The sequence below is a fragment of the Talpa occidentalis genome, unplaced genomic scaffold, assembly GCF_014898055.3.
Source record: "Talpa occidentalis isolate TD23 unplaced genomic scaffold, MPIMG_talOcc4v2.1 talOcc4.6, whole genome shotgun sequence".
NCBI classification, from domain to species: Eukaryota; Metazoa; Chordata; class Mammalia; order Eulipotyphla; family Talpidae; genus Talpa; species Talpa occidentalis.
The window spans coordinates 137976566-137984144 of NW_023604972.1; positions in this window are offsets into that span (position 1 = coordinate 137976566).

Genomic DNA, 7579 nt, shown 5'->3' on the forward strand with positions numbered 1-7579 from the left:
CTCGCCGAGGCCCCGGCGCGCGGCTCGACCTCGCTCAACCTCGGAGGAGCGATCCCGAGAGGGGGGGCCGGGCGGGGAGCGCGGGTCGCTCCCCGCGGATCGGGGGGCGCCGCCTGGCCGGGCCGGGCGCGCGGGGACCCGGCGCGGCGCCCTCCCGCAGGCTGCCCGGGGGCCCGCGGCGAGCGGGGCCGGGAGGGGACACCGGGGTCCGCCCGCCCGGCCCGAGTCGGTCTCCCAGCGACGCCCTTGCAGGGAGGACGGTCCGCGCCCCGCCCCTCCGCGCGCCCCGCTCCCCGCTCCCTCCGGCTCGCCTCGCCGGGGGTCCCGGGGTCCGGCGGGGGGCCGGGCAGCCCCTGCGCGCGGGCGCTCCAGCGCTCCCTGCAGCTGCGGGCAACGCGGGCGCCACTGGACCCCGGGAGCCCGCGTGCCCCGGAGGCGCTGGGAGCCCCGGGCGCGCTGACCCCCGCGCCTTGCCCCGGGGTGCTGCCGGCTCCTCTCGCTTTTGTCCCTTACGCCACGGAGCCGCCCTCGCAGCGGGTGGAATTTCCAGCGGAAAGCGTGCGCCCCGGAGTCCGCAGCAGCCGGGGCACCCCCCCGGCCCTCCATGTTTGCGGGGCCACCTGCTTCGAAACTGGCAAGGCGCGGGGAGAGGCGGTGGTGGCCCCTGAGTTCCCTTGTCACCCCAAATGCCTTGGGACCCTGCCCTGCACCAGCGCCTCCGGGGCTCCGAGCCGCGGCAGGTGGCGTTTTCCTGCCCTTGTCATTTTTTGCTGTTACCATTTTCCCTGTTCCCAAATGACTGAAAAGATTCGCTGTGGAAAAAGAGCTCTTTGGTCTCTCTGGAGACCAGTTGGAGGTTCCGGGGTTCTCTACCGGGACAGCCAGGCGCCAGCATCACGGTCGCCAGCGCTGTGGGGGGCGCGGGGGCGCCCGCTGTGCGGTCTCCCCTGGAGAGGCGACTGCATCGGAGGCGCGGCCTGGCCGGAGCAGGTGGGCTGGGCGCGCAGGGCCGAGGCGCGGGGGCTGTGCCCGCGGGCGGGGGTGCGTTCTCGGAACTGGGGGGGATGGGGGCCTGCGGGGCTGGGGGCCGTTACTAGGGTGACCCCAGAATCTAATGTCTGAATGCCGGGCTTTTTTCCCTTAAATAAAAGGGTAATACTGACGCTGGTCGGAGAGGCCAGAGCTGACACCCCCGGAGCGCGAGGTCATCGTCCTGACCCCCACCCAGGCCTAAGCGCCTCTTTCTGGGCCCGGGGCAGCTGTTGGTCAAAAATCGGAAACAAGCTGGACGTGCAGGGGCGGGAGTGTTCCCTGATCCACCCCGGCAGAGCGGGTGGCCAGGCCACTGTGGCAAGGGTGACTATGTTGCAGAATGAGAATATTTATGATCTAGGTGGTAATTTTAAGTGAGAATAGAGATTGCAGATTGCATCCGCGCAGAAGCTACAAGTGTTATAGGGCAGCCCCGATATTGAACGGGTGCCTGGCTGTGGGTCCTCACCCGCGCGCTTACAAGGGACTTATGAATACTCCACGGCAGGACACACAGAAGGTTCATGAAAGGTTTATTGACAAGGGAAAAGGAAATAAGGAAAATGCACAACTCAGGGAGAAAATAGGGAAATAAAGTCTTTCATGCGTCCTACCCGATCTGCCGACCTGGAAACCCAAAGGCACTCTCCGAGCTGGCCGGACGCTGCGAGCTGGCAGAGAGCGGCCAAAATGGGGGACCCCCCCCCAAAGCCCACGTGTCTGGCTTTATCCCAACCTGGCTGCTGAACCCCACCCTCAGGTCCCAGCCACCTTCCCTTGGGTGGGGACGGGGTGTGGAGTTCCCAGTGTCTTTGGCTTTGGCCTGGGGTGGGGGTGGCGTCCACAAAGCCTGTGTGGAATCAGCTTTAGGACCGCCTTTCCCCCTAACACAAGGACGTGAAACCGTGTAGGAAAAAAGGCCGCAAGGAGGAAGCTGGAGTGATCACCTTGGTGGTGGTGGGTCTCACCCTCCAGCCCCAGCCCTGCGCCTGCATCCGCTTCAGTGACAGGATGGTCGGGGCAGTGGCAGGAAGAAGGGCCTGTATTTGTGAACCTTCCTCCTCCCATTCCAGAAGGTTCTAGAAAGTTTCACTTCTCCAGAGCCGGGAACAGATACTACCCGGCCCAATGTTGTGTAGAGGTTGCTATGGTTGTTTTTTAATTGATTTTTGAACGTCGATTAGGTTTACAAAGTCCTGACACTTGAATGGAAGGCATCTGGTTAAATAAAACAATCTCAAGGACCGTGTGGGTGTCTGACTACGCCTCTGTTCTCAGGCGGTGAAGGGGTGAGCGCGGGAAGGGTCAGGCAATGTCTGGGGGAGCCTGGACTACACCCCCAGGAGGGAGGGAAGGAGAAGCCGCTGACCTCTCTGGCTGCTGGGGTCCCGTCTATCAGCCCAGGGCTCTCCCACGAGCCTCGGACTCCGTGGAGCCAGAAACTCACTCCCAGGCTGGCCGGGAGCCGGGCGCCGGCCCGTCACCTGCTTTCCGTCAGTCTCCAAAGCAGAACTGGCTCGAAGTGGAGGCCGGTGAGAGGGTCCTGGCAGGAGACCTGGGGACCCGAAGGGCAGGGGCCATGCCCCCTGGGCTTTGACATTCTGCACCCATGGCTTGTCTACATGCGTGTACGCTGCTTGGAGCCGGGGTGGGGGCGTTTGGGGGTTCAGTTGTATCATTTGGGTGTCATTCAGACTCTAGCTTCCATGTCAAGTTTCCGACCAACCTGGAGTATCGTCAAGTGACACCTGTTCATTCCTTGTGGTGCGTGAGCTCTCGCTTGTCACCCAGAGCGTGGCCTGACCACTTCTCCGGGTTAGACTGCCCCGGAAGTCACCACGCCCGCACAGAGCTTGCTGCTTCTCTATTTGCTGTCACCCCCTAACTCGTGGGGTGCTAATGCTCTGCCTAGTTATCCAGGTCTTCTTCTCTCCAGGGACCCCCCCAGTTGGCTGTTCCCCACCCACACCAGCTCAGGCAGGCGAGCGGGCTGGGCTCCTGGCCAGCACAGATGCGCCGGCCCCGCCGCGGAGCTGTCAGGGAAGGCTGCTCTCCGTGCCGGGCGGGTAGCCCGATGCCAGGCAGCCTCGACCTAGCTTCCGGGGTTCAGAAAGAAAACACCTTGGTTAAATGAATTGAAATGAAATTTCAAATAACTTATAGCTCCCTCGGTGTGCCTGGATTTTAAAATGACGGCTTGTCTCAGAGCACAGGTGAGCGGCTCTAGCAACCAGAAAACCAGCCTCAGAAAAGGGATTCATTTCTCTTGTGTGTACGAGGACAGGGCAGCTGCCATGTGGCCACCTTGGCAGCTGCAGTTACTGCCTTTTGCTGATTCTGCAAATGACTAATTAAATGCCCGGGAAGTTACGCTCCACCTTGATCCCGTCCCAGCCACGCCTCGCACCAAAGCCGCCTGGGAGTTGTAGTTTTTCCCTGCAAACTTGTGTCAGCTTAAACCCGCTAGAGAGATGCAGGGCACGGGGACTCTGAGGCTCCGTTTGGAGTCTTCACCACGTGCACTCTCCTAAGCCGATATTCAGCAGGTCCCCTTGGGGGAGTCAGCTTGTGAACAGAGGGTTTCAGGGCACATATGTTGCCTCAGCTGCACCTGACCATTTGCCCTGTCTGCCCTTGAGCTGGGATGCAGGTTTCTGCCAGTATGGACGAGCCCCATCCTGCAATTCCTCTGGCGTGTCGGCTCTGTCCACCTGGGCCTGTGTCCTTGCCAGCCTCTGGCTTGGCGGCAGTGAGGACCGGGGGTCAGTGCTGAGGACGAGGGACCTTCCCTGGCAAGGCAACTTGTTTGCTCTTCTTGGCAAGAATTTATGGCATATTCAGGCCTGGGAAGGCTTGCGTTTGCATTCGGTGAGGAAAGGCTGCTGCTGCCAGGAGGGCGCTCAGGGGTGCAGGGATGGGCCTTTGCTATGGCCAGGCCTCCTCTCCACCGAAGCGCTGTCACCGCAGAGTAGGCAAGCAGTGACCACAAAGTACTCTGTAATTCTGCAACTGTGAGAATCAAGGTTGGGGGCTGATTTACAGCTGCGCGGGCCCCACAGCTCTGTAAGACTTAGGACAGTCCTTCCAGGACTCGAGGGGGGTCCTGCCCACACTGGCTCTTCCTGTGCTGAGTCCTGTCTCTGAGCCTGTTGTTTTCCTTGCACAAGTGCTCCGCTGCTGTCAGGAGCGGCCCGTCCTCCTCCTGCCCACTGTCGTCATTGTCATCCCTGCTGTGAAGGTCAAAGCCGGCCACCGCTGGCTCCACGAAACTGTTTCCTCAGGATGCGCCTCATGGCAGGCAGCCACAGGTGGTGGTCATCATGGATTCGCGGTGCTGCTGTTCTACACTGACCACTCATTGTCCGTTTTCTCTTGACATCAACATCATCACTGAGGTCGAGGTCAGAGCCCAATCTCTGAGCCCGCTCTCGTCCCAAGTCCTGCAATTCCCAGGGTTAATCACGATCGCGGAGATCTGCTAAGTGGTTCAACAGAAGAGACTCAACTCTGACTCTGATTAAATATTTGAGAAACTAAAGAAGCAATGGGGGTGCTGAAGAAGCCAAAAGCAAGAGGGACATTACCCTAAGATTGAGCTACTCACCTCCCCGACCTTGAAGGCAGGGGCCAGCCCTGCTGTCCATGCTGAAGAGGCTGTAGTCCCCCAACCCACCCCGCACCCCACACCGCCTCTGCCCACAGCTGCCAATGAGCACGACCTCCCTGAACTCCCTTGTTAATTCCTGACCCCCAAAGTCAGGTGGTCCGAGCCACCCCCCATCGGTCAGCATATGGACTTCCCGGAGGACCGTCACCATGGCAATCGCTGAAGGATCCCTCCGAGGCTATGCTTAGCTTTTTGAGCAAAGGAGACAGGACCCGGGATGACTCCCGCAATGACTGCATGTCGATCTCCCCTGGCAGCCGAGCGGATGCCTGCGTGATGAAATGAATCATGCCTCCTTTGCTGAAGAACGAACTGCTTGGTCCTCAAGCGACTTCCAGCACAATATTCTCATTTCCCTGTCCTTCCCGTCTTAGCCGCAGGCAGAGACCGTTACTTTCTGGTCTCGTGGCAGTGGGGAATGACAGCTGCTCTTGTGTGTCAAGGTGGTGGCTCTATTCACCGCTACCTTAAATATCAGGACTAAATATAGGTGCAAATATAGTATTCTGAGAAAAGAAAGTCAACCCTGCTTCCTGGCACAGCCGAGGGGTGGTGAGTGAAATATCGTAATTAGCTGAAACTGAGAACATGCATTATATTTATCCTATGCATTTGCAAAGCCTGGGAGTACAATGGGACATTTTGAACCTTATTGCTGTTTCTCTTACCAGCAGTGTAGGACAGTCATGCCTTAGTGTTCTCATGTATGCTTTGAAAAATATAATTGAAAAGAAACTGCAAATTTGGTACTCAAAAATAGTATCTTACTTTCAAAATGTTGCAACGGATTCATTTACATACACTGAAGTGCACAGATCCTAATTGTACAAGCCAGTGGGCTTGAGAAATGCAGGCCCCCGTGTAACTTACACCCCAGGCAAGATGTGGGAGGGTTTCATCACCCCAGAAAGTTTCCCCTTGTTCCTATTTGGTCAAACCCAGTCCATCTCTCCACCTGGGGCAGGTTTTCTTCTGCTCCTACTGCCCCACTCTGAGCTCAGACTCTCAGACTCCCTCCGTGCAGTGTCGCTGCGAGCTAGCTCTTCGGTGGATGATGCTGGTGATTGGTGACATCGCTTGTTTATTTCAGAAGCAAATGGCATGTTTGGGGGCTGCTGCTGGACCTCTCGATCCAGACTGGAGCTCCATGTTGTCCTTTATCTTGTTAAAGTGTAAATAATTACAATTTATAAGCTTTTCTGCAAGAAATTTATGTGTCCTGGACATGGGGCTTGTCCGTGGGTTGGGACAGACTCGTGCGTAACGACAAGGAGACCCATGGTCTTCGGCAGAAGTAGACGGACGCTTTGGGAAAATGCCAACGTGTCCCATTTTCATGTTTGACATGTGGTGCATGAGATTGAGACAGTCCTGTCCTCTGCGTCAAATCTCTATTGGAACCAACTCAGGGGCAACGACTAAAACTAGGCCGGCCTGTCAGTCCCTGGGCTGCCTTCTGCCCACACTCATCTGCCCCACGAATGTTTGACTCACTCAGGTCCCCTTCCTGCAATTCTGGACTCGGTCTCTCAGCCCAAGAGGCTTGGGGGGGGGGGACAGAATTCACCATTTTTGCCCAGGGTGGGTGACTGGGGGGTGAGCACCCAGAGAGCTCTGTGCTTCACCCTGGAAGGGTCAAAGGGTCACCCCATGCTGACCCTTTCTCCATGCCAGGCATGGGGTATTTTCTTATTGGTCTGATCCTGACCCAATCTAGTCTACTCTATTCTTCACTTTTTAGAAATGGGCTTTGTGCTGCAGTATTAAAATTCCGCATCTTCTTCACTGTTCAGCCCACGCCCCCATGACAGGTGTTTCTGTGAAACCATTTATAGGTAGGAAGGCAATGTTCTGGGCTATGGCTGGAGCGCTTGGTTTGAAGCCATTTTCTAGAAACAGGAGTGGCCTCTAAAGCCTCGGGAACGATCAGAACTAGACATCCCTAGAATGGCTGGAAGCCCCTCCGCCACCACCCCGGGCGGGGGGGGGGGTGCCAAGGCCAAGGCCAGCCCCCCGCAGCCTGCCCAGGGAAGCCGGTCAAGAACGGCCAAGGACTCACCGCTGCCCTTCACATTCACAAGTGTCTGGGGAGCAAAAGTTTCTGAGAATTCCCTCTGCGTCTATCTCTCTGCAATCTCATCTTTTCTAAGAAAATATTCTATTTCTCAGGGCCACTTTTCCAACTAGGCAGCGATATTTTTCTTGAAAAGGGATTTTATTCAGAGTTAGCCTCTCTGCAGAATAAAAAATTAGGCAATTTTAAAAGATAGATATTACTTCCTCAAAACAGATAACTAAACAGATAAGCCACGCGTTGTACACATATATTTTTAAAAGCAATTACCATCTGCCTGATAGGGAAGGATAACTCTGTTGGAATCGAGGTTTATTGTGTAGTTTTATAATTAGGATGCCTCCAAACAGAATAACATCCTTATCAGAATTCATGAGGAGCTCCTCTAATATTTTCCTTTTATTTTCAAACTCATTATATAAACAGCGTTTTAGTTTTCAGATGGAGGAATTTGGGATGCAGAATGTTGCCTTGCAGGGCGGAGCATTTGCAGAAGTGCTTGCATTTCTGGCAGGTGCCAGGAAAGGGAGGAGCCCCCCCCCGCGGGTGTCCCCCGACCGCCTGCCCCGCGGGCCGAGCGCGGTGTCCGGTTCAGCACCAGGGTCAGCTCCTGGCGAGCAGCAGGTGCGTGATGTCCTGCCCACCCCTCCCCCGGGGACCAGGACTGTCCCGCCCACACCTTGTTATGTTCTCTGTGCGTGAGGCGACCCGGCTGCCCAGAGAGGCCCCTGCTCCCTGGGATGTCTCAGCTCACCTTCCTGGTTCCCTGTGACCCGAGGCGCCGTCACAGACACCCAGGCTTACCC